Raw genomic sequence first — 25,588 nt, forward strand, 5'->3', positions numbered from 1 at the left:
TCTGGCATAGTGTTAGCAGGAAGTCTGCATAGTGTAAGCAGGAAGTCTGGCATAGTGTGAGCAGGAAGTCGTGCATAGTGTGAGCAGGATGTCTGGCATAGTGTGAGCAGGAAGTCTGGCATAGTGTGAGCAGGAAGTCGTGCATAGTGTAAGCAGGTAGTCTGGCATAGTGTAAGCAGGAAGTCTGGCATAGTGTTAGCAGGAAGTCTGGTATAGTGTAAGCAGGTAGTCTGGCATAGTGTTAGCAGGAAGTCTGGCATAGTGTTAGCAGGAAGTCTGGCATAGTGTGAGCAGGAAGTCTGGTATAGTGTGAGCAGGAAGTCTGGGATAGTGTTAGCAGGAAGTCGTGCATAGTGTTAGCAGGAAGTCTGGCATAGTGTTAGCAGGAGGTCTGGTATAGTGTTAGCAGGAAGTCTGGTATAGTGTAAGCAGGAAGTCTGGTATAGTGTTAGCAGGAAGTCTGGTATAGTGTTAGCAGGAAGTCTGGCATAGTGTAAGCAGGAAGTCTGGCATAGTGTAAGCAGGAAGTCTGGCATAGTGTAAGCAGGAAGTCTGGCATAGTGTAAGCAGGAAGTCTGGCATAGTGTTAGCAGGAAGTCTGGCATAGTGTGAGCAGGAAATCTGGCATAGTGTTAGCAGGAAGTCTGCATAGTGTAAGCAGGAAGTCTGGCATAGTGTGAGCAGGAAGTCGTGCATAGTGTGAGCAGGATGTCTGGCATAGTGTAAGCAGGAAGTCTGGCATAGTGTGAGCAGGAAGTCGTGCATAGTGTAAGCAGGAAGTCTGGCATAGTGTTAGCAGGAAGTCTGGCATAGTGTAAGCAGGAAGTCTGGTATAGTGTAAGCAGGAAGTCGTGCATAGTGTGAGCAGGAAGTCGTGCATAGTGTGAGCAGGTAGTCTGGTATAGTGTGAGCAGGAAGTCTGGCATAGTGTTAGCAGGAAGTCTGGCATAGTGTTAGCAGGAAGTCTGGCATAGTTTTAGCAGGAAGTCTGGCATAGTGTTAGCAGGAAGTCTGGCATAGTGTGAGCAGGAAGTCTGGCATAGTGTGAGCAGGAAGTCTGGCATAGTGTGAGCAGGAAGTCTGGCATAGTGTGAGCAGGAAGTCTGGCACAGTGTGAGCAGGAAGTCTGGCACAGTGTGAGCAGGAAGTCTGGCATAGTGTGAGCAGGAAGTCTGGCCTAGTGTGAGCAGGAAGTCTGGCCTAGTGTTAGCAGGAAGTCTGCATAGTGTAAGCAGGAAGTCTGGCATAGTGTGAGCAGGAAGTCGTGCATAGTGTGAGCAGGATGTCTGGCATAGTGTGAGCAGGAAGTCTGGCATAGTGTGAGCAGGAAGTCGTGCATAGTGTAAGCAGGTAGTCTGGCATAGTGTAAGCAGGAAGTCTGGCATAGTGTTAGCAGGAAGTCTGGTATAGTGTAAGCAGGTAGTCTGGCATAGTGTTAGCAGGAAGTCTGGCATAGTGTTAGCAGGAAGTCTGGCATAGTGTGAGCAGGAAGTCTGGTATAGTGTGAGCAGGAAGTCTGGGATAGTGTTAGCAGGAAGTCGTGCATAGTGTTAGCAGGAAGTCTGGCATAGTGTTAGCAGGAGGTCTGGTATAGTGTTAGCAGGAAGTCTGGTATAGTGTAAGCAGGAAGTCTGGTATAGTGTTAGCAGGAAGTCTGGTATAGTGTTAGCAGGAAGTCTGGCATAGTGTAAGCAGGAAGTCTGGCATAGTGTAAGCAGGAAGTCTGGCATAGTGTAAGCAGGAAGTCTGGCATAGTGTAAGCAGGAAGTCTGGCATAGTGTTAGCAGGAAGTCTGGCATAGTGTGAGCAGGAAATCTGGCATAGTGTTAGCAGGAAGTCTGCATAGTGTAAGCAGGAAGTCTGGCATAGTGGGAGCAGGAAGTCGTGCATAGTGTGAGCAGGATGTCTGGCATAGTGTAAGCAGGAAGTCTGGCATAGTGTGAGCAGGAAGTTGTGCATAGTGTAAGCAGGTAGTCTGGTATAGTGTAAGCAGGAAGTCTGGCATAGTGTAAGCAGGAAGTATGGTATAGTGTAAGCAGGTAGTCTGGCATAGTGTTAGCAGGAAGTCTGGCATAGTGTTAGCAGGAAGTCTGGCATAGTGTTTGCAGGATGTCTGGCATAGTGTGAGCAGGAAGTCTGGGATAGTGTTAGCAGGAAGTCTGGCATAGTGTTAGCAGGAAGTCTGGTATAGTGTTAGCAGGAAGTCTGGTATAGTGTAAGCAGGAAGTCTGGCATAGTGTTAGCAGGAAGTCTGGCATAGTCTTAGCAGGAAGTCTGGGATAGTGTTAGCAGGAAGTCTGGCATAGTGTAAGCAGGAAGTCTGGCATAGTGTAAGCAGGAAGTCTGGCATAGTGTGAGCAGGAAGTCTGGCACAGTGTGAGCAGGAAGTCTGGCACAGTGTGAGCAGGAAGTCTGGCACAGTGTGAGCAGGAAGTCTTGTATAGTGTGAGCAGGAAGTCTGGCATAGTGTGAGCAGGAAGTCTGCATAGTGTAAGCAGGAAGTCTGGCATAGTGTGAGCAGGAAGTCGTGCATAGTGTGAGCAGGATGTCTGGCATAGTGTAAGCAGGAAGTCTGGCATAGTGTGAGCAGGAAGTCGTGCATAGTGTAAGCAGGTAGTCTGGCATAGTGTAAGCAGGAAGTCTGGCATAGTGTTAGCAGGAAGTCTGGCATAGTGTTAGCAGGAAGTCTGGCATAGTGTTAGCAGGAAGTCTGGCATAGTGTGAGCAGGAAGTCTGGTATAGTGTGAGCAGGTAGTCTGGCATAGTGTTAGCAGGAAGTCTGGCATAGTGTTAGCAGGAAGTCTGGCATAGTGTTAGCAGGAAGTCTGGCATAGTGTGAGCAGGAAGTCTGGGATAGTGTTAGCAGGAAGTCTGGCATAGTGTTAGCAGGAAGTCTGGCATAGTGTCAGCAGGAAGTCTGGTATAGTGTTAGCAGGAAGTCTGGTATAGTGTAAGCAGGAAGTCTGGTATAGTGTTAGCAGGAAGTCTGGTATAGTGTAAGCAGTAAGACTGGCATAGTGTAAGCAGGAAGTCTGGCATAGTGTAAGCAGGAAGTCTGGCATAGTGTAAGCAGGAAGTCTGGTATCTGGTATAGTGTAAGCAGGATCTGGTATAGTGTAAGCAGGATGTCTGGCATAGTGTGAGCAGGAAGTCTGGTATAGTGTGAGCAGGAAGTCTGGCATAGTGTTAGCAGGAAGTCTGGCATAGTGTGAGCAGGAAGTCTGCATAGTGTAAGCAGGAAGTCTGGCATAGTGTAAGCAGGAAGTCTGGTATAGTGTGAGCAGGAAGTCGTGCATAGTGTAAGCAGGATGTCTGCATAGTGTAAGCAGGAAGTCTGGTATAGTGTAAGCAGGAAGTCTGGCATAGTGTAAGCAGTAAGTCTGGTATAGTGTTAGCAGGAAGTCGTGCATAGTGTTAGCAGGAAGTCTGGTATAGTGTTAGCAGGAAGTCTGGTATAGTGTTAGCAGGAAGTCTGGCATAGTGTTAGCAGGAAGTCTGGCATAGTGTGAGCAGGAAGTCTGGCATAGTGTAAGCAGGAAGTCTGGCATAGTGTGAGCAGGAAGTCGTGCATAGTGTGAGCAGGAAGTCTGGTATAGTGTAAGCAGGAAGTCTGGCATAGTGTAAGCAGGAAGTCTGGTATAGTGTTAGCAGGAAGTCGTGCATAGTGTTAGCAGGAAGTCTGGTATAGTGTTAGCAGGAAGTCTGGCATAGTGTTAGCAGGAAGTCTGGTATAGTGTAAGCAGGAAGTCTGGCATAGTGTAAGCAGGAAGTCTGGCATAGTGTAAGCAGGAAGTCTGGCATAGTGTAAGCAGGTTGTCTGGTATAGTGTAAGCAGGAAGTCTGGTATAGTGTTAGCAGGAAGTCTGGTATAGTGTAAGCAGGATGTCTGGTATAGTGTGAGCCAGGAAGTCTGGCATAGTGTGAGCCAGGAAGTCTGGCATAGTGTTAGCAGGAAGTCTGGTATAGTGTTAGCAGGAAGTCGTGCATAGTGTTAGCAGGAAGTCTGGTATAGTGTTAGCAGGAAGTCTGGCATAGTGTTAGCAGGAAGTCTGGCATAGTGTGAGCAGGAAGTCTGACATAGTGTGAGCAGGAAGTCTGGCATAGTGTGAGCAGGAAGTCTGGCATAGTGTAAGCAGGAAGTCTGGTATAGTGTAAGCAGGAAGTCTGGCATAGTGTAAGCAGGAAGTCTGGCATAGTGTAAGCAGGAAGTCTGGCATAGTGTAAGCAGGAAGTCTGGCATAGTGTAAGCAGGTAGTTGGTATAGTGTAAGCAGGAAGTCTGGCGTAGTGTAAGCAGGAAGTCTGGCGTAGTGTAAGCAGGAAGTCTGGCGTAGTGTAAGCAGGAAGTCTGGAATAGTGTAAGCAGGAAGTCTGGCATAGTGTAAGCAGGAAGTCTGGCATAGTGTAAGCAGGAAGTCTGGCATAGTGTAAGCAGGTTGCCTGGTATAGTGTAAGCAGGAAGTCTGGTATAGTGTTAGCAGGAAGTCGTGCATAGTGTTAGCAGGAAGTCTGGAATAGTGTAAGCAGGAAGTCTGGCATAGTGTAAGCAGGAAGTCTGGCATAGTGTAAGCAGGAAGTCTGGCATAGTGTAAGCAGGTTGCCTGGCATAGTGTAAGCAGTAAGTCTGGTATAGTGTTAGCAGGAAGTCGTGCATAGTGTTAGCAGGAAGTCTGGTATAGTGTTAGCAGGAAGTCTGGTATAGTGTTAGCAGGAAGTCTGGCATAGTGTTAGCAGGAAGTCTGGCATAGTGTGAGCAGGAAGTCTGGCATAGTGTAAGCAGGAAGTCTGGCATAGTGTGAGCAGGAAGTCGTGCATAGTGTGAGCAGGAAGTCTGGTATAGTGTAAGCAGGAAGTCTGGCATAGTGTAAGCAGGAAGTCTGGTATAGTGTTAGCAGGAAGTCGTGCATAGTGTTAGCAGGAAGTCTGGTATAGTGTTAGCAGGAAGTCTGGCATAGTGTTAGCAGGAAGTCTGGTATAGTGTAAGCAGGAAGTCTGGCATAGTGTAAGCAGGAAGTCTGGCATAGTGTAAGCAGGAAGTCTGGCATAGTGTAAGCAGGTTGTCTGGTATAGTGTAAGCAGGAAGTCTGGTATAGTGTTAGCAGGAAGTCTGGTATAGTGTAAGCAGGATGTCTGGTATAGTGTGAGCCAGGAAGTCTGGCATAGTGTGAGCCAGGAAGTCTGGCATAGTGTTAGCAGGAAGTCTGGTATAGTGTTAGCAGGAAGTCGTGCATAGTGTTAGCAGGAAGTCTGGTATAGTGTTAGCAGGAAGTCTGGCATAGTGTTAGCAGGAAGTCTGGCATAGTGTGAGCAGGAAGTCTGACATAGTGTGAGCAGGAAGTCTGGCATAGTGTGAGCAGGAAGTCTGGCATAGTGTAAGCAGGAAGTCTGGTATAGTGTAAGCAGGAAGTCTGGCATAGTGTAAGCAGGAAGTCTGGCATAGTGTAAGCAGGAAGTCTGGCATAGTGTAAGCAGGAAGTCTGGCATAGTGTAAGCAGGTAGTTGGTATAGTGTAAGCAGGAAGTCTGGCGTAGTGTAAGCAGGAAGTCTGGCGTAGTGTAAGCAGGAAGTCTGGCGTAGTGTAAGCAGGAAGTCTGGAATAGTGTAAGCAGGAAGTCTGGCATAGTGTAAGCAGGAAGTCTGGCATAGTGTAAGCAGGAAGTCTGGCATAGTGTAAGCAGGTTGCCTGGTATAGTGTAAGCAGGAAGTCTGGTATAGTGTTAGCAGGAAGTCTGGTATAGTGTAAGCAGGATGTCTGGTATAGTGTGAGCCAGGAAGTCTGGCATAGTGTGAGCCAGGAAGTCTGGCATAGTGTGAGCAGGAAGTCTGGCATAGTGTGAGCAGGAAGTCTGGCATAGTGTAAGTTGGAAGTCTGCCATAGTGTTAGCAGGAAGTCATGCATAGTGTGAGCAGGAAGTCTGGAATAGTGTAAGCAGGAAGTCTGGCATAGTGTAAGCAGGAAGTCTGGCATAGTGTGAGCAGGAAGTCGTGCATAGTGTGAGCAGGAAGTCTGCCATAGTGTGAGCAGGAAGTCGTGCATAGTGTGAGCAGGAAGTCTGGCATAGTGTGTGCAGGAAGTCTGGCATAGTGTTAGCAGGAAGTCTGGCATAGTGTAAGCAGGAAGTCTGGCATAGTGTAAGCAGGAAGTCTGGCATAGTGTGAGCCAGGAAGTCTGGTATAGTGTAAGCAGGATGTCTGGCATAGTGTTAGCAGGAAGTCGTGCATAGTGTGAGCAGGAAGTCGTGCATAGTGTGAGCAGGAAGTCTGGTATAGTGTTAGCAGGAAGTCTGGTATAGTGTTAGCAGGAAGTCTGGTATAGTGTGCGCAGGATGTCTGGCATAGTGTAAGCAGGAAGTCTGGTATAGTGTAAGCAGGATGTCTGGCATAGTGTAAGCAGGAAGTCGTGCATAGTGTGAGCAGGATGTCTGGCATAGTGTAAGCAGGAAGTCTGCCATAGTGTGAGCAGGAAGTCGTGCATAGTGTGAGCAGGAAGTCTGGCATAGTGTGTGCAGGAAGTCTGGCATAGTGTTAGCAGGAAGTCTGGCATAGTGTAAGCAGGAAGTCTGGCATAGTGTAAGCAGGAAGTCTGGCATAGTGTGAGCCAGGAAGTCTGGTATAGTGTAAGCAGGATGTCTGGCATAGTGTGAGCAGGATGTCTGGCATAGTGTGAGCAGGAAGTCGTGCATAGTGTGAGCAGGAAGTCGTGCATAGTGTGAGCAGGAAGTCTGGTATAGTGTTAGCAGGAAGTCTGGTATAGTGTTAGCAGGAAGTCTGGTATAGTGTGCGCAGGATGTCTGGCATAGTGTAAGCAGGAAGTCTGGTATAGTGTAAGCAGGATGTCTGGCATAGTGTAAGCAGGAAGTCGTGCATAGTGTGAGCAGGAAGTCGTGCATAGTGTAAGCAGGTAGTCAGGTATAGTGTAAGCAGGAAGTCTGGCACAGTGTAAGCAGGAAGTCTGGCACAGTGTAAGCAGGAAGTCTGGCACAGTGTAAGCAGGAAGTCTGGCACAGTGTAAGCAGGAAGTCTGGCACAGTGTAAGCAGGAAGTCTGGCATAGTGTAAGCAGGAAGTCTGGCATAGTGTAAGCAGGAAGTCTGGCATAGTGTAAGCAGGAAGTCTGGTATAGTGTAAGCAGGAAGTCTGGTATAGTGTAAGTAGGAAGTCTGGTATAGTGTAAGCAGGAAGTCTGGCATAGTGTTAGCAGGAAGTCTGGCATAGTGTAAGCAGGAAGTCTGGCATAGTGTAAGCAGGAAGTCTGGCATAGTGTGAGCCAGGAAGTCTGGTATAGTGTAAGCAGGATGTCTGGCATAGTGTTAGCAGGAAGTCGTGCATAGTGTGAGCAGGAAGTCTGGTATAGTGTTAGCAGGAAGTCTGGTATAGTGTTAGCAGGAAGTCTGGTATAGTGTGCGCAGGATGTCTGGCATAGTGTAAGCAGGAAGTCTGGTATAGTGTAAGCAGGATGTCTGGCATAGTGTGAGCAGGAAGTCGTGCATAGTGTGAGCAGGATGTCTGGCATAGTGTAAGCAGGAAGTCTGGCATAGTGTGAGCAGGAAGTCGTGCATAGTGTAAGCAGGAAGTCTGGCATAGTGTAAGCAGGAAGTCTGGCATAGTGTAAGCAGGAAGTCTGGCACAGTGTAAGCAGGAAGTCTGGCACAGTGTAAGCAGGAAGTCTGGCATAGTGTAAGCAGGAAGTCTGGCATAGTGTAACCAGGAAGTCTGGCATAGTGTAAGCAGGATCTGGTATAGTGTAAGCAGGAAGTCTGGCATAGTGTAAGCAGGAAGTCTGGCATAGTGTAAGCAGGAAGTCTGGCATAGTGTAAGCAGGAAGTCTGGTATAGTGTAAGCAGGAAGTCTGGCATAGTGTAAGCAGGAAGTCTGGCATAGTGTTAGCAGGAAGTCTGGCATAGTGTTAGCAGGAAGTCTGGCATAGTGTAAGCAGGAAGTCTGGTATAGTGTAAGCAGGAAGTCGTGCATAGTGTGAGCAGGAAGTCGTGCATAGTGTGAGCAGGAAGTCTGGTATAGTGTAAGCAGGAAGTCTGGCATAGTGTTAGCAGGAAGTCTGGCATAGTGTTAGCAGGAAGTCTGGCATAGTGTTAGCAGGAAGTCTGGCATAGTGTTAGCAGGAAGTCTGGCATAGTGTGAGCAGGAAGTCTGGCATAGTGTGAGCAGGAAGTCTGGCACAGTGTGAGCAGGAAGTCTGGCACAGTGTGAGCAGGAAGTCTGGCACAGTGTGAGCAGGAAGTCTGGCATAGTGTGAGCAGGAAGTCTGGCCTAGTGTGAGCAGGAAGTCTGGCATAGTGTTAGCAGGAAGTCTGCATAGTGTAAGCAGGAAGTCTGGCATAGTGTGAGCAGGAAGTCGTGCATAGTGTGAGCAGGATGTCTGGCATAGTGTGAGCAGGAAGTCTGGCATAGTGTGAGCAGGAAGTCGTGCATAGTGTAAGCAGGTAGTCTGGCATAGTGTAAGCAGGAAGTCTGGCATAGTGTAAGCAGGAAGTCTGGCATAGTGTTAGCAGGAAGTCTGGTATAGTGTTAGCAGGAAGTCTGGTATAGTGTAAGCAGGATGTCTGGTATAGTGTGAGCCAGGAAGTCTGGCATAGTGTGAGCCAGGAAGTCTGGCATAGTGTTAGCAGGAAGTCTGGTATAGTGTTAGCAGGAAGTCGTGCATAGTGTTAGCAGGAAGTCTGGTATAGTGTTAGCAGGAAGTCTGGCATAGTGTTAGCAGGAAGTCTGGCATAGTGTGAGCAGGAAGTCTGACATAGTGTGAGCAGGAAGTCTGGCATAGTGTGAGCAGGAAGTCTGGCATAGTGTAAGCAGGAAGTCTGGTATAGTGTAAGCAGGAAGTCTGGCATAGTGTAAGCAGGAAGTCTGGCATAGTGTAAGCAGGAAGTCTGGCATAGTGTAAGCAGGAAGTCTGGCATAGTGTAAGCAGGTAGTTGGTATAGTGTAAGCAGGAAGTCTGGCGTAGTGTAAGCAGGAAGTCTGGCGTAGTGTAAGCAGGAAGTCTGGCGTAGTGTAAGCAGGAAGTCTGGAATAGTGTAAGCAGGAAGTCTGGCATAGTGTAAGCAGGAAGTCTGGCATAGTGTAAGCAGGAAGTCTGGCATAGTGTAAGCAGGTTGCCTGGTATAGTGTAAGCAGGAAGTCTGGTATAGTGTTAGCAGGAAGTCTGGTATAGTGTAAGCAGGATGTCTGGTATAGTGTGAGCCAGGAAGTCTGGCATAGTGTGAGCCAGGAAGTCTGGCATAGTGTGAGCAGGAAGTCTGGCATAGTGTGAGCAGGAAGTCTGGCATAGTGTAAGTTGGAAGTCTGCCATAGTGTTAGCAGGAAGTCATGCATAGTGTGAGCAGGAAGTCTGGAATAGTGTAAGCAGGAAGTCTGGCATAGTGTAAGCAGGAAGTCTGGCATAGTGTGAGCAGGAAGTCTGCCATAGTGTGAGCAGGAAGTCGTGCATAGTGTAAGCAGGAAGTCTGGCATAGTGTAAGCAGGAAGTCTGGTATAGTGTAAGCAGGAAGTCTGGTATAGTGTAAGTAGGAAGTCTGGTATAGTGTAAGCAGGAAGTCTGGCATAGTGTTAGCAGGAAGTCTGGCATAGTGTAAGCAGGAAGTCTGGCATAGTGTAAGCAGGAAGTCTGGCATAGTGTGAGCCAGGAAGTCTGGTATAGTGTAAGCAGGATGTCTGGCATAGTGTTAGCAGGAAGTCGTGCATAGTGTGAGCAGGAAGTCTGGTATAGTGTTAGCAGGAAGTCTGGTATAGTGTTAGCAGGAAGTCTGGTATAGTGTGCGCAGGATGTCTGGCATAGTGTAAGCAGGAAGTCTGGTATAGTGTAAGCAGGATGTCTGGCATAGTGTGAGCAGGAAGTCGTGCATAGTGTGAGCAGGATGTCTGGCATAGTGTAAGCAGGAAGTCTGGCATAGTGTGAGCAGGAAGTCGTGCATAGTGTAAGCAGGAAGTCTGGCATAGTGTAAGCAGGAAGTCTGGCATAGTGTAAGCAGGAAGTCTGGCACAGTGTAAGCAGGAAGTCTGGCACAGTGTAAGCAGGAAGTCTGGCATAGTGTAAGCAGGAAGTCTGGCATAGTGTAACCAGGAAGTCTGGCATAGTGTAAGCAGGATCTGGTATAGTGTAAGCAGGAAGTCTGGCATAGTGTAAGCAGGAAGTCTGGCATAGTGTAAGCAGGAAGTCTGGCATAGTGTAAGCAGGAAGTCTGGTATAGTGTAAGCAGGAAGTCTGGCATAGTGTAAGCAGGAAGTCTGGCATAGTGTTAGCAGGAAGTCTGGCATAGTGTTAGCAGGAAGTCTGGCATAGTGTAAGCAGGAAGTCTGGTATAGTGTAAGCAGGAAGTCGTGCATAGTGTGAGCAGGAAGTCGTGCATAGTGTGAGCAGGAAGTCTGGTATAGTGTAAGCAGGAAGTCTGGCATAGTGTTAGCAGGAAGTCTGGCATAGTGTTAGCAGGAAGTCTGGCATAGTGTTAGCAGGAAGTCTGGCATAGTGTTAGCAGGAAGTCTGGCATAGTGTGAGCAGGAAGTCTGGCATAGTGTGAGCAGGAAGTCTGGCACAGTGTGAGCAGGAAGTCTGGCACAGTGTGAGCAGGAAGTCTGGCACAGTGTGAGCAGGAAGTCTGGCATAGTGTGAGCAGGAAGTCTGGCCTAGTGTGAGCAGGAAGTCTGGCATAGTGTTAGCAGGAAGTCTGCATAGTGTAAGCAGGAAGTCTGGCATAGTGTGAGCAGGAAGTCGTGCATAGTGTGAGCAGGATGTCTGGCATAGTGTGAGCAGGAAGTCTGGCATAGTGTGAGCAGGAAGTCGTGCATAGTGTAAGCAGGTAGTCTGGCATAGTGTAAGCAGGAAGTCTGGCATAGTGTAAGCAGGAAGTCTGGCATAGTGTTAGCAGGAAGTCTGGTATAGTGTTAGCAGGAAGTCTGGTATAGTGTAAGCAGGATGTCTGGTATAGTGTGAGCCAGGAAGTCTGGCATAGTGTGAGCCAGGAAGTCTGGCATAGTGTTAGCAGGAAGTCTGGTATAGTGTTAGCAGGAAGTCGTGCATAGTGTTAGCAGGAAGTCTGGTATAGTGTTAGCAGGAAGTCTGGCATAGTGTTAGCAGGAAGTCTGGCATAGTGTGAGCAGGAAGTCTGACATAGTGTGAGCAGGAAGTCTGGCATAGTGTGAGCAGGAAGTCTGGCATAGTGTAAGCAGGAAGTCTGGTATAGTGTAAGCAGGAAGTCTGGCATAGTGTAAGCAGGAAGTCTGGCATAGTGTAAGCAGGAAGTCTGGCATAGTGTAAGCAGGAAGTCTGGCATAGTGTAAGCAGGTAGTTGGTATAGTGTAAGCAGGAAGTCTGGCGTAGTGTAAGCAGGAAGTCTGGCGTAGTGTAAGCAGGAAGTCTGGCGTAGTGTAAGCAGGAAGTCTGGAATAGTGTAAGCAGGAAGTCTGGCATAGTGTAAGCAGGAAGTCTGGCATAGTGTAAGCAGGAAGTCTGGCATAGTGTAAGCAGGTTGCCTGGTATAGTGTAAGCAGGAAGTCTGGTATAGTGTTAGCAGGAAGTCTGGTATAGTGTAAGCAGGATGTCTGGTATAGTGTGAGCCAGGAAGTCTGGCATAGTGTGAGCCAGGAAGTCTGGCATAGTGTGAGCAGGAAGTCTGGCATAGTGTGAGCAGGAAGTCTGGCATAGTGTAAGTTGGAAGTCTGCCATAGTGTTAGCAGGAAGTCATGCATAGTGTGAGCAGGAAGTCTGGAATAGTGTAAGCAGGAAGTCTGGCATAGTGTAAGCAGGAAGTCTGGCATAGTGTGAGCAGGAAGTCGTGCATAGTGTGAGCAGGAAGTCTGCCATAGTGTGAGCAGGAAGTCGTGCATAGTGTGAGCAGGAAGTCTGGCATAGTGTGTGCAGGAAGTCTGGCATAGTGTTAGCAGGAAGTCTGGCATAGTGTAAGCAGGAAGTCTGGCATAGTGTAAGCAGGAAGTCTGGCATAGTGTGAGCCAGGAAGTCTGGTATAGTGTAAGCAGGATGTCTGGCATAGTGTTAGCAGGAAGTCGTGCATAGTGTGAGCAGGAAGTCGTGCATAGTGTGAGCAGGAAGTCTGGTATAGTGTTAGCAGGAAGTCTGGTATAGTGTTAGCAGGAAGTCTGGTATAGTGTGCGCAGGATGTCTGGCATAGTGTAAGCAGGAAGTCTGGTATAGTGTAAGCAGGATGTCTGGCATAGTGTAAGCAGGAAGTCGTGCATAGTGTGAGCAGGATGTCTGGCATAGTGTAAGCAGGAAGTCTGCCATAGTGTGAGCAGGAAGTCGTGCATAGTGTGAGCAGGAAGTCTGGCATAGTGTGTGCAGGAAGTCTGGCATAGTGTTAGCAGGAAGTCTGGCATAGTGTAAGCAGGAAGTCTGGCATAGTGTAAGCAGGAAGTCTGGCATAGTGTGAGCCAGGAAGTCTGGTATAGTGTAAGCAGGATGTCTGGCATAGTGTGAGCAGGATGTCTGGCATAGTGTGAGCAGGAAGTCGTGCATAGTGTGAGCAGGAAGTCGTGCATAGTGTGAGCAGGAAGTCTGGTATAGTGTTAGCAGGAAGTCTGGTATAGTGTTAGCAGGAAGTCTGGTATAGTGTGCGCAGGATGTCTGGCATAGTGTAAGCAGGAAGTCTGGTATAGTGTAAGCAGGATGTCTGGCATAGTGTAAGCAGGAAGTCGTGCATAGTGTGAGCAGGAAGTCGTGCATAGTGTAAGCAGGTAGTCAGGTATAGTGTAAGCAGGAAGTCTGGCACAGTGTAAGCAGGAAGTCTGGCACAGTGTAAGCAGGAAGTCTGGCACAGTGTAAGCAGGAAGTCTGGCACAGTGTAAGCAGGAAGTCTGGCACAGTGTAAGCAGGAAGTCTGGCATAGTGTAAGCAGGAAGTCTGGCATAGTGTAAGCAGGAAGTCTGGCATAGTGTAAGCAGGAAGTCTGGTATAGTGTAAGCAGGAAGTCTGGTATAGTGTAAGTAGGAAGTCTGGTATAGTGTAAGCAGGAAGTCTGGCATAGTGTTAGCAGGAAGTCTGGCATAGTGTAAGCAGGAAGTCTGGCATAGTGTAAGCAGGAAGTCTGGCATAGTGTGAGCCAGGAAGTCTGGTATAGTGTAAGCAGGATGTCTGGCATAGTGTTAGCAGGAAGTCGTGCATAGTGTGAGCAGGAAGTCTGGTATAGTGTTAGCAGGAAGTCTGGTATAGTGTTAGCAGGAAGTCTGGTATAGTGTGCGCAGGATGTCTGGCATAGTGTAAGCAGGAAGTCTGGTATAGTGTAAGCAGGATGTCTGGCATAGTGTGAGCAGGAAGTCGTGCATAGTGTGAGCAGGATGTCTGGCATAGTGTAAGCAGGAAGTCTGGCATAGTGTGAGCAGGAAGTCGTGCATAGTGTAAGCAGGAAGTCTGGCATAGTGTAAGCAGGAAGTCTGGCATAGTGTAAGCAGGAAGTCTGGCACAGTGTAAGCAGGAAGTCTGGCACAGTGTAAGCAGGAAGTCTGGCATAGTGTAAGCAGGAAGTCTGGCATAGTGTAACCAGGAAGTCTGGCATAGTGTAAGCAGGATCTGGTATAGTGTAAGCAGGAAGTCTGGCATAGTGTAAGCAGGAAGTCTGGCATAGTGTAAGCAGGAAGTCTGGCATAGTGTAAGCAGGAAGTCTGGTATAGTGTAAGCAGGAAGTCTGGCATAGTGTAAGCAGGAAGTCTGGCATAGTGTTAGCAGGAAGTCTGGCATAGTGTTAGCAGGAAGTCTGGCATAGTGTAAGCAGGAAGTCTGGTATAGTGTAAGCAGGAAGTCGTGCATAGTGTGAGCAGGAAGTCGTGCATAGTGTGAGCAGGAAGTCTGGTATAGTGTAAGCAGGAAGTCTGGCATAGTGTTAGCAGGAAGTCTGGCATAGTGTTAGCAGGAAGTCTGGCATAGTGTTAGCAGGAAGTCTGGCATAGTGTTAGCAGGAAGTCTGGCATAGTGTGAGCAGGAAGTCTGGCATAGTGTGAGCAGGAAGTCTGGCACAGTGTGAGCAGGAAGTCTGGCACAGTGTGAGCAGGAAGTCTGGCACAGTGTGAGCAGGAAGTCTGGCATAGTGTGAGCAGGAAGTCTGGCCTAGTGTGAGCAGGAAGTCTGGCATAGTGTTAGCAGGAAGTCTGCATAGTGTAAGCAGGAAGTCTGGCATAGTGTGAGCAGGAAGTCGTGCATAGTGTGAGCAGGATGTCTGGCATAGTGTGAGCAGGAAGTCTGGCATAGTGTGAGCAGGAAGTCGTGCATAGTGTAAGCAGGTAGTCTGGCATAGTGTAAGCAGGAAGTCTGGCATAGTGTTAGCAGGAAGTCTGGTATAGTGTAAGCAGGTAGTCTGGCATAGTGTTAGCAGGAAGTCTGGCATAGTGTTAGCAGGAAGTCTGGCATAGTGTGAGCAGGAAGTCTGGTATAGTGTGAGCAGGAAGTCTGGGATAGTGTTAGCAGGAAGTCGTGCATAGTGTTAGCAGGAAGTCTGGCATAGTGTTAGCAGGAGGTCTGGTATAGTGTTAGCAGGAAGTCTGGTATAGTGTAAGCAGGAAGTCTGGTATAGTGTTAGCAGGAAGTCTGGTATAGTGTTAGCAGGAAGTCTGGCATAGTGTAAGCAGGAAGTCTGGCATAGTGTAAGCAGGAAGTCTGGCATAGTGTAAGCAGGAAGTCTGGCATAGTGTAAGCAGGAAGTCTGGCATAGTGTTAGCAGGAAGTCTGGCATAGTGTGAGCAGGAAATCTGGCATAGTGTTAGCAGGAAGTCTGCATAGTGTAAGCAGGAAGTCTGGCATAGTGTGAGCAGGAAGTCGTGCATAGTGTGAGCAGGATGTCTGGCATAGTGTAAGCAGGAAGTCTGGCATAGTGTGAGCAGGAAGTCGTGCATAGTGTAAGCAGGTAGTCTGGTATAGTGTAAGCAGGAAGTCTGGCATAGTGTAAGCAGGAAGTATGGTATAGTGTAAGCAGGTAGTCTGGCATAGTGTTAGCAGGAAGTCTGGCATAGTGTTAGCAGGAAGTCTGGCATAGTGTTTGCAGGATGTCTGGCATAGTGTGAGCAGGAAGTCTGGGATAGTGTTAGCAGGTAGTCTGGCATAGTGTTAGCAGGAAGTCTGGCATAGTGTTAGCAGGAAGTCTGGCATAGTGTTAGCAGGAAGTCTGGCATAGTGTTAGCAGGAAGTCTGGCATAGTGTGAGCAGGAAGTCTGGCATAGTGTGAGCAGGAAGTCTGGCATAGTGTGAGCAGGAAGTCTGGCACAGTGTGAGCAGGAAGTCTGGCACAGTGTGAGCAGGAAGTCTGGCATAGTGTGAGCAGGAAGTCTGGCCTAGTGTGAGCAGGAAGTCTGGCATAGTGTTAGCAGGAAGTCTGCATAGTGTGAGCAGGAAGTCTGGTATAGTGTGAGCAGGAAGTCTGGCATAGTGTTAGCAGGAAGTCTGGCATAGTGTGAGCAGGAAGTCTGCATAGTGTGAGCAGGAAGTCTGGCATAGTGTAAGCAGGAAGTCTGGTATAGTGTGAGCAGGAAGTCGTGCATAGTGTAAGCAGGATGTCTGCATAGTGTAAGCAGGAAATCTGGTATAGTGTAAGCAGGAAGTCTGGCATAGTGTAAGCAGTAAGTCTGGTATAGTGTTAGCAGGAAGTCGTGCATAGTGTTAGCAGGAAGTCTGGTATAGTGTTAGCAGGAAGTCTGGTATAGTGTTAGCAGGAAGTCTGGCATAGTGTTAGCAGGAAGTCTGGCATAGTGTGAGCAGGAAGTCTGGCATAGTGTAAGCAGGAAGTCTGGCATAGTGTGAGCAGGAAGTCGTGCATAGTGTAAGCAGGAAGTCTGGTATAGTGTAAGCAGGAAGTCTGGCATAGTGTAAGCAGGAAGTCTGGTATAGTGTTAGCAGGAAGTCGTGCATAGTGTTAGCAGGAAGTCTGGTATAGTGTTAGCAGGAAGTCTGGCATAGTGTTAGCAGGAAGTCTGGTATAGTGTAAGCAGGAAGTCTGGCATAGTGTAAGCAGGAAGTCTGGCATAGTGTAAGCAGGAAGTCTGGCATAGTGTAAGCAGGTTGTCTGGTATAGTGTAAGCAGGAAGTCTGGTATAGTGTTAGCAGGAAGTCTGGTATAGTGTAAGCAGGATGTCTGGTATAGTGTGAGCCAGGAAGTCTGGCATAGTGTGAGCCAGGAAGTCTGGCATAGTGTTAGCAGGAAGTCTGGTATAGTGTTAGCAGGAAGTCGTGCATAGTGTTAGCAGGAAGTCTGGTATAGTGTTAGCAGGAAGTCTGGCATAGTGTTAGCAGGAAGTCTGGCATAGTGTGAGCAGGAAGTCTGACATAGTGTGAGCAGGAAGTCTGGCATAGTGTGAGCAGGAAGTCTGGCATAGTGTAAGCAGGAAGTCTGGTATAGTGTAAGCAGGAAGTCTGGCATAGTGTAAGCAGGAAGTCTGGCATAGTGTAAGCAGGAAGTCTGGCATAGTGTAAGCAGGAAGTCTAGCATAGTGTAAGCAGGTAGTTGGTATAGTGTAAGCAGGAAGTCTGGTGTAGTGTAAGCAGAAAGTCTGGCATAGTGCAGGAAGTCTGGCATAGTGTGAGCCAGGAAGTCTGGTATAGTGTAAGCAGGATGTCTGGCATAGTGTTAGCAGGAAGTCGTGCATAGTGTGAGCAGGAAGTCGTGCATAGTGTGAGCAGGAAGTCTGGTATAGTGTTAGCAGGAAGTCTGGCATAGTGTGCGCAGGATGTCTGGCATAGTGTAAGCAGGAAGTCTGGTATAGTGTAAGCAGGATGTCTGGCATAGTGTAAGCAGGAAGTCGTGCATAGTGTGAGCAGGATGTCTGGCATAGTGTAAGCAGGAAGTCGTGCATAGTGTGAGCAGGAAGTCGTGCATAGTGTGAGCAGGAAGTCTGGCATAGTGTGTGCAGGAAGTCTGGCATAGTGTTAGCAGGAAGTCTGGTATAGTGTAAGCAGGAAGTCTGGTATAGTGTAAGCAGGAAGACTGGTATAGTGTAAGCAGGAAGTCTGGCATAGTGTAAGCAGGAAGTCTGGCATAGTGTAAGGAGGAAGTCTGGTATAGTGTAAGCAGGAAGTCTGGCATAGTGTGAGCAGGAAGTCTGGCATAGTGTTAGCAGGAAGTCTGGCATAGTGTTAGCAGGAAGTCTGCATAGTGTAAGCAGGAAGTCTGGCATAGTGTGAGCTGGAAGTCGTGCATAGTGTGAGCAGGATGTCTGGCATAGTGTAAGCAGGAAGTCTGGCATAGTGTGAGCAGGAAGTCGTGCATAGTGTAAGCAGGTAGTCTGGTATAGTGTAAGCAGGAAGTCTTGTATATTGTAAGCAGGATGTCTGCTATATTGTGAGCAGGAAGTCTGGCATAGTGTGAGCAGGAAGTCTGGCATAGTGTGAGCAGGAAGTCTGGCATAGTGTGAGCAGGAAGTCTGGCGAAGTGTGAGCAGGAAGTCTGGCATAGTGTAAGCAGGAAGTCTGGCATAGTGTTAGCAGGAAGTCTGGCATAGTGTGAGCAGGAAGTCTGGCATAGTGTGAGCAGGAAGTCTGGTATAGTGTGAGCAGGAAGTCGTGCATAGTGTGAGCAGGATGTCTGCATAGTGTAAGCAGGAAGTCTGGCATAGTGTAAGCAGGAAGTCTGGCATAGTGTAAGCAGGAAGTCTGGTATAGTGTTAGCAGGAAGTCGTGCATAGTGTTAGCAGGAAGTCTGGTATAGTGTTAGCAGGAAGTCTGGTATAGTGTGAGCAGGAAGTCTGGCATAGTGTGAGCAGGAAGTCTGGCATAGTGTGAGCAGGAAGTCGTGCATAGTGTAAGCAGGATGTCTGCATAGTGTAAGCAGGAAGTCTGGCATAGTGTAAGCAGGAAGTCTGGCATAGTGTAAGCAGGAAGTCTGGTATAGTGTTAGCAGGAAGTCGTGCATAGTGTTAGCAGGAAGTCTGGTATAGTGTTAGCAGGAAGTCTGGCATAGTGTTAGCAGGAAGTCTGGCATAGTGTGAGCAGGAAGTCTGACATAGTGTGAGCAGGAAGTCTGGCATAGTGTGAGCAGGAAGTCTGGCATAGTGTAAGCAGGAAGTCTGGTATAGTGTAAGCAGGAAGTCTGGCATAGTGTAAGCAGGAAGTCTGGCATAGTGTAAGCAGGAAGTCTGGCATAGTGTAAGCAGGAAGTCTAGCATAGTGTAAGCAGGTAGTTGGTATAGTGTAAGCAGGAAGTCTGGTGTAGTGTAAGCAGGAAGTCTGGCATAGTGTAAGCAGGAAGTCTGGCATAGTGTAAGCAGGAAGTCTGGTATAGTGTAAGCAGGAAGTCTGGCATAGTGTAAGCAGGAAGTCTGGCATAGTGTAAGCAGGAAGTCTGGCATAGTGTAAGCAGGTTGCCTGGTATAGTGTAAGCAGGAAGTCTGGTATAGTGTTAGCAGGAAGTCTGGTATAGTGTAAGCAGGATGTCTGGTATAGTGTGAGCCAGGAAGTCTGGCATAGTGTGAGCCAGGAAGTCTGGCATAGTGTGAGCAGGAAGTCTGGCATAGTGTGAGCAGGAAGTCTGGCATAGTGTAAGTTGGAAGTCTGCCATAGTGTTAGCAGGAAGTCATGCATAGTGTGAGCAGGAAGTCTGGAATAGTGTAAGCAGGAAGTCTGGCATAGTGTAAGCAGGAAGTCTGGCATAGTGTTAGCAGGAAGTCTGGTATAGTGTGAGCAGGAAGTCGTGCATAGTGTGAGCAGGAAGTCTGCCATTGTGTGAGCAGGAAGTCGTGCATAGTGTGAGCAGGAAGTCTGGCATAGTGTGTGCAGGAAGTCTGGCATAGTGTTAGCAGGAAGTCTGGCATAGTGTAAGCAGGAAGTCTGGCATAGTGTAAGCAGGAAGTCTGGTATAGTGTAAGCAGGATGTCTGGCAAAGTGTTAGCAGGAAGTCGTGCATAGTGTGAGCAGGAAGTCGTGCATAGTGTGAGCAGGAAGTCTGGTATAGTGTTAGCAGGAAGTCTGGTATAGTGTTAGCAGGAAGTCTGGTATAGTGTGCGCAGGATGTCTGGCATAGTGTAAGCAGGAAGTCTGGTATAGTGTAAGCAGGATGTCTGGCATAGTGTAAGCAGGAAGTCGTGCATAGTGTGAGCAGGATGTCTGGCATAGTGTAAGCAGGAAGTCTGCCATAGTGTGAGCAGGAAGTCGTGCATAGTGTGAGCAGGAAGTCTGGCATAGTGTGTGCAGGAAGTCTGGCATAGTGTTAGCAGGAAGTCTGGCATAGTGTAAGCAGGAAGTCTGGCATAGTGTAAGCAGGAAGTCTGGCATAGTGTGAGCCAGGAAGTCTGGCATAGTGTAAGCAGGATGTCTGGCATAGTGTGAGCAGGAAGTCGTGCATAGTGTGAGCAGGAAGTCGTGCATAGTGTGAGCAGGAAGTCTGGTATAGTGTTAGCAGGAAGTCTGGTATAGTGTTAGCAGGAAGTCTGGTATAGTGTGCGCAGGATGTCTGGCATAGTGTAAGCAGGAAGTCTGGTATAGTGTAAGCAGGATGTCTGGCATAGTGTAAGCAGGAAGTCGTGCATAGTGTGAGCAGGAAGTCGTGCATAGTGTAAGCAGGTAGTCTGGTATAGTGTAAGCAGGAAGTCTGGCATAGTGTAAGCAGGAAGTCTGGCATAGTGTAAGCAGGAAGTCTGGCACAGTGTAAGCAGGAAGTCTGGCACAGTGTAAGCAGGAAGTCTGGCACAGTGTAAGCAGGAAGTCTGGCATAGTGTAAGCAGGAAGTCTGGCATAGTGTAAGCAGGAAGTCTGGCATAGTGTAAGCAGGAAGTCTGGCATAGTGTAAGCAGGAAGTCTGGCATAGTGTAAGCAGGAAGTCTGGCATAGTGTAAGCAGGATCTGGTATAGTGTAAGCAGGAAGTCTGGCATAGTGTAAGCAGGAAGTCTGGTATAGTGTAAGCAGGAAGTCTGGTATAGTGTAAGCAGGAAGTCTGGTATAGTGTAAGCAGGAAGTCTGGTATAGTGTAAGCAGGAAGTCTGGCATAGTGTGCGCAGGATGTCTGGCATAGTGTAAGCAGGAAGTCTGGTATAGTGTAAGCAGGATGTCTGGCATAGTGTAAGCAGGAAGTCGTGCATAGTGTGAGCAGGATGTCTGGCATAGTGTAAGCAGGAAGTCTGCCATAGTGTGAGCAGGAAGTCGTGCATAGTGTGAGCAGGAAGTCTGGCATAGTGTGTGCAGGAAGTCTGGCATAGTGTTAGCAGGAAGTCTGGCATAGTGTAAGCAGGAAGTCTGGCATAGTGTAAGCAGGAAGTCTGGCATAGTGTGAGCCAGGAAGTCTGGTATAGTGTAAGCAGGATGTCTGGCATAGTGTGAGCAGGAAGTCGTGCATAGTGTGAGCAGGAAGTCGTGCATAGTGTGAGCAGGTAGTCTGGTATAGTGTAAGCAGGAAGTCTGGCATAGTGTAAGCAGGAAGTCTGGCATAGTGTAAGCAGGAAGTCTGGTATAGTGTGCGCAGGATGTCTGGCATAGTGTAAGCAGGAAGTCTGGTATAGTGTAAGCAGGATGTCTGGCATAGTGTAAGCAGGAAGTCGTGCATAGTGTGAGCAGGAAGTCGTGCATAGTGTAAGCAGGTAGTCTGGTATAGTGTAAGCAGGAAGTCTGGCATAGTGTAAGCAGGAAGTCTGGCATAGTGTAAGCAGGAAGTCTGGCATAGTGTAAGCAGGAAGTCTGGCACAGTGTAAGCAGGAAGTCTGGCACAGTGTAAGCAGGAAGTCTGGCACAGTGTAAGCAGGAAGTCTGGCATAGTGTAAGCAGGAAGTCTGGCATAGTGTAAGCAGGAAGTCTGGCATAGTGTAAGCAGGAAGTCTGGCATAGTGTTAGCAGGAAGTCTGGTATAGTGTGAGCAGGAAGTCGTGCATAGTGTAAGCAGGAAGTCTGGCATAGTGTGAGCCAGGAAGTCTGGTATAGTGTAAGCAGGATGTCTGGCATAGTGTTAGCAGTAAGTCGTGCATAGTGTGAGCAGGAAGTCGTGCATAGTGTGAGCAGGAAGTCTGGTATAGTGTTAGCAGGAAGTCTGGTATAGTGTTAGCAGGAAGTCTGGTATAGTGTGCGCAGGATGTCTGGCATAGTGTAAGCAGAAAGTCTGGTATAGTGTAAGCAGGATGTCTGGCATAGTGTAAGCAGGATCTGGTATAGTGTGAGCAGGATGTCTGGCATAGTGTAAGCAGGAAGTCTGGTATAGTGTAAGCAGGAAGTCTGGTATAGTGTAAGCAGGAAGTCTGGCATAGTGTTAGCAGGAAGTCTGGCATAGTGTAAGCAGGAAGTCTGGCATAGTGTTAGCAGGAAGTCTGGCATAGTGTTAGCAGGAAGTCTGGCATAGTGTAAGCAGGAAGTCTGGTATAGTGTAAGCAGGAAGTCTGGCATAGTGTAAGCAGGAAGTCTGGCATAGTGTAAGCAGGAAGTCTGGCATAGTGTAAGCAGGAAGTCTGGCACAGTGTAAGCAGGAAGTCTGGCACAGTGTAAGCAGGAAGTCTGGCACAGTGTAAGCAGGAAGTCTGGCATAGTGTAAGCAGGATTTGGTATAGTGTAAGCAGGAAGTCTGGCATAGTGTAAGCAGGATCTGGTATAGTGTAAGCAGGAAGTCTGGCATAGTGTAAGCAGGAAGTCTGGTATAGTGTAAGCAGGAAGTCTGATATAGTGTAAGCAGGAAGTCTGGTATAGTGTAAGCAGGAAGTCTGGTATAGTGTAAGCAGGAAGTCTGGCATAGTGTTAGCAGGAAGTCTGGCATAGTGTAAGCAGGAAGTCTGGCATAGTGTTAGCAGGAAGTCTGGCATAGTGTTAGCAGGAAGTCTGGCATAGCGTAAGCAGGAAGTCTGGTATAGCGTGAGCAGGAAGTCGTGCATAGCGTGAGCAGGTAGTCTGGTATAGTGTAAGCAGGAAGTCTGGTATAGTGTAAGCAGGAAGTCTGGCATAGTGTAAGCAGGAAGTCTGGCATAGTGTTAGCAGGAAGTCTGGCATAGTGTAAGCAGGAAGTCTGGCATAGTGTTAACAGGAAGTCTGGCATAGTGTTAGCAGGAAGTCTGGCATAGTGTGAGCAGGAAGTCTGGCATAGTGTGAGCAGGAAGTCTGGCATAGTGTGAGCAGGAAGTCTGGCATAGTGTGAGCAGGAAGTCTGGCATAGTGTGAGCAGGAAGTCTGGCATAGTGTGAGCAGGAAGTCGTGCATAGTGTTAGCAGGAAGTCTGGTATAGTGTAAGCAGGAAGTCTGGCATAGTGTAAGCCAGGAAGTCTGGTATAGTGTTAGCAGGAAGTCTGGCATAGTGTTAGCAGGAAGTCTGGCATAGTGTGAGCAGGAAGTCTGGCATAGTGTGAGCAGGAAGTCGTGCATGGTGTTAGCAGGAAGTCTGGTATAGTGTTAGCAGGAAGTCTGGCATAGTGTGAGCAGGAAGTCTGGCATAGTGTGAGCAGGAAGTCTGGCATAGTGTGAGCAGGAAGTCTGGCATAGTGTGAGCAGGAAGTCTGGCATAGTGTGAGCAGGAAGTCGTGCATAGTGTTAGCAGGAAGTCTGGTATAGTGTAAGCAGGAAGTCTGGTATAGTGTTAGCAGGAAGTCTGGCATAGTGTTAGCAGGAAGTCTGGCATAGTGTGAGCAGGAAGTCTGGCATAGTGTGAGCAGGAAGTCTGGCATAGTGTGAGCAGGAAGTCGTGCATGGTGTTAGCAGGAAGTCTGGCCTAGTGTTAGCAGGAAGTCTGGCATAGTGTTAGCAGGAAGTCTGGCATAGTGTGAGCAGGAAGTCTGGCATAGTGTGAGCAGGAAGTCTGGCATAGTGTTAGCAGGAAGTCTGGTATAGTGTAAGCAGGTAGTCTGGCATAGTGTTAGCAGGAAGTCTGGCATAGTGTGAGCAGGAAGTCTGGTATAGTGTTAGCAGGAAGTCTGGTATAGTGTAAGCAGGAAGTCTGGTATAGTGTTAGCAGGAAGTCTGGTATAGTGTTAGCAGGAAGTCTGGCATAGTGTAAGCAGGAAGTCTGGCATAGTGTTAGCAGGAAGTCTGGCATAGTGTTAGCAGGAAGTCTGGCATAGTGTGAGCAGGAAGTCTGGCATAGTGTGAGCAGGAAGTCTGGCATAGTGTGAGCAGGAAGTCTGGCATAGTGTTAGCAGGAAGTCTGGTATAGTGTAAGCAGGAAGTCTGGCATAGTGTAAGCCAGGAAGTCTGGTATAGTGTTAGCAGGAAGTCTGGCATAGTGTTAGCAGGAAGTCTGGTATAGTGTTAGCAGGAAGTCTGGTATAGTGTTAGCAGGAAGTCTGGTATAGTGTAAGCAGGAAGTCTGGAATAGTGTAAGCAGGAAGTCTGGCATAGTGTAAGCAGGAAGTCTGGCATAGTGTAAGCAGGAAGTCTGGCATAGTGTTAGCAGGAAGTCTGGCATAGTGTGAGCAGGAAGTCTGGCATAGTGTGAGCAGGAAGTCTGGCATAGTGTGAGCAGGAAGTCTGGCATAGTGTGAGCAGGAAGTCTGGCATAGTGTGAGCAGGAAGTCTTACATAGTGTGAGCAGGAAGTCGTGCATAGTGTTAGCAGGAAGTCTGGTATAGTGTCTGGCATAGTGTTAGCAGGAAGTCTGGTATAGTGTTAGCAGGAAGTCTGGTATAGTGTTAGCAGGAAGTCTGGTATAGTGTAAGCAGGAAGTCTGGAATAGTGTAAGCAGGAAGTCTGGCATAGTGTAAGCAGGAAGTCTGGCATAGTGTAAGCAGGAAGTCTGGCATAGTGTTAGCAGGAAGTCTGGCATAGTGTGAGCAGGAAGTCTGGCATAGTGTTAGCAGGAAGTCTGGCATAGTGTGAGCAGGAAGTCTGGCATAGTGTGAGCAGGAAGTCTGGCATAGTGTGAGCAGGAAGTCTGGCATAGTGTGAGCAGGAAGTCTGGCATAGTGTGAGCAGGAAGTCGTGCATAGTGTTAGCAGGAAGTCTGGTATAGTGTCTGGCATAGTGTTAGCAGGAAGTCTGGTATAGTGTTAGCAGGAAGTCTGGTATAGTGTTAGCAGGAAGTCTGGTATAGTGTTAGCAGGAAGTCTGGTATAGTGTAAGCAGGAAGTCTGGAATAGTGTAAGCAGGAAGTCTGGCATAGTGTAAGCAGGAAGTCTGGCATAGTGTAAGCAGGAAGTCTGGCATAGTGTTAGCAGGAAGTCTGGCATAGTGTAAGCAGGAAGTCTGGCATAGTGTGAGCAGGAAGTCTGGCATAGTGTGAGCAGGAAGTCTGGCATAGTGTGAGCAGGAAGTCGTGCATAGTGTTAGCAGGAAGTCTGGTATAGTGTCTGGCATAGTGTTAGCAGGAAGTCTGGTATAGTGTTAGCAGGAAGTCTGGTATAGTGTTAGCAGGAAGTCTGGTATAGTGTAAGCAGGAAGTCTGGAATAGTGTAAGCAGGAAGTCTGGCATAGTGTAAGCAGGAAGTCTGGCATAGTGTAAGCAGGAAGTCTGGCATAGTGTTAGCAGGAAGTCTGGCATAGTGTGAGCAGGAAGTCTGGCATAGTGTTAGCAGGAAGTCTGGCATAGTGTTAGCAGGAAGTCTGGCATAGTGTGAGCAGGAAGTCTGGCATAGTGTGAGCAGGAAGTCTGGCATAGTGTGAGCAGGAAGTCTGGCATAGTGTGAGCAGGAAGTCGTGCATAGTGTTAGCAGGAAGTCTGGTATAGTGTCTGGCATAGTGTTAGCAGGAAGTCTGGTATAGTGTTAGCAGGAAGTCTGGTATAGTGTTAGCAGGAAGTCTGGTATAGTGTAAGCAGGAAGTCTGGAATAGTGTAAGCAGGAAGTCTGGCATAGTGTAAGCAGGAAGTCTGGCATAGTGTAAGCAGGAAGTCTGGCATAGTGTTAGCAGGAAGTCTGGCATAGTGTAAGCAGGAAGTCTGGCATAGTGTGAGCAGGAAGTCTGGCATAGTGTGAGCAGGAAGTCTGGCATAGTGTGAGCAGGAAGTCGTGCATAGTGTTAGCAGGAAGTCTGGTATAGTGTAAGCAGGAAGTCTGGCATAGTGTAAGCCAGGAAGTCTGGCATAGTGTAAGCAGGAAGTCTGGCATAGTGTTAGCAGGAAGTCTGGCATAGTGTGAGCAGGAAGTCTGGCATAGTGTGAGCAGGAAGTCTGGCATAGTGTGAGCAGGAAGTCTATTATAGTGTGAACAGGAAGTCTGGCATAGTGTGAGCAGGAAGTCTGGCATAGTGTTAGCAGGAAGTCTGCATAGTGTAAGCAGGAAGTCTGCCATAGTGTGAGCAGGAAGTCGTGCATAGTGTGAGCAGGATGTCTGGCATAGTGTAAGCAGGAAGTCTGGCATAGTGTGAGCAGGAAGTCGTGCATAGTGTAAGCAGGTAGTCTGGTATAGTGTAAGCAGGAAGTCTGGTATAGTGTTAGCAGGAATTCTGGTATAGTGTTAGCAGGAAATCTGGTATAGTGTAAGCAGGAAGTCTGGAATAGTGTAAGCAGGAAGTCTGGCATAGTGTAAGCAGGAAGTCTGGCATAGTGTTAGCAGGAAGTCTGGCATAGTGTGAGCAGGAAGTCTGGCATAGTGTGAGCAGGAAGTCTGGCATAGTGTGAGCAGGAAGTCGTGCATAGTGTAAGCAGGTAGTCTGGTATAGTGTTAGCCGGAAATCTGGTATAGTGTAAGCAGGAAGTCTGGAATAGTGTAAGCAGGAAGTCTGGCATAGTGTAAGCAGGAAGTCTGGCATAGTGTTA

Source organism: Hyperolius riggenbachi, chromosome 7 (assembly GCF_040937935.1).
Source record: "Hyperolius riggenbachi isolate aHypRig1 chromosome 7, aHypRig1.pri, whole genome shotgun sequence".
In the NCBI taxonomy this organism is placed as follows: Eukaryota; Metazoa; Chordata; class Amphibia; order Anura; family Hyperoliidae; genus Hyperolius; species Hyperolius riggenbachi.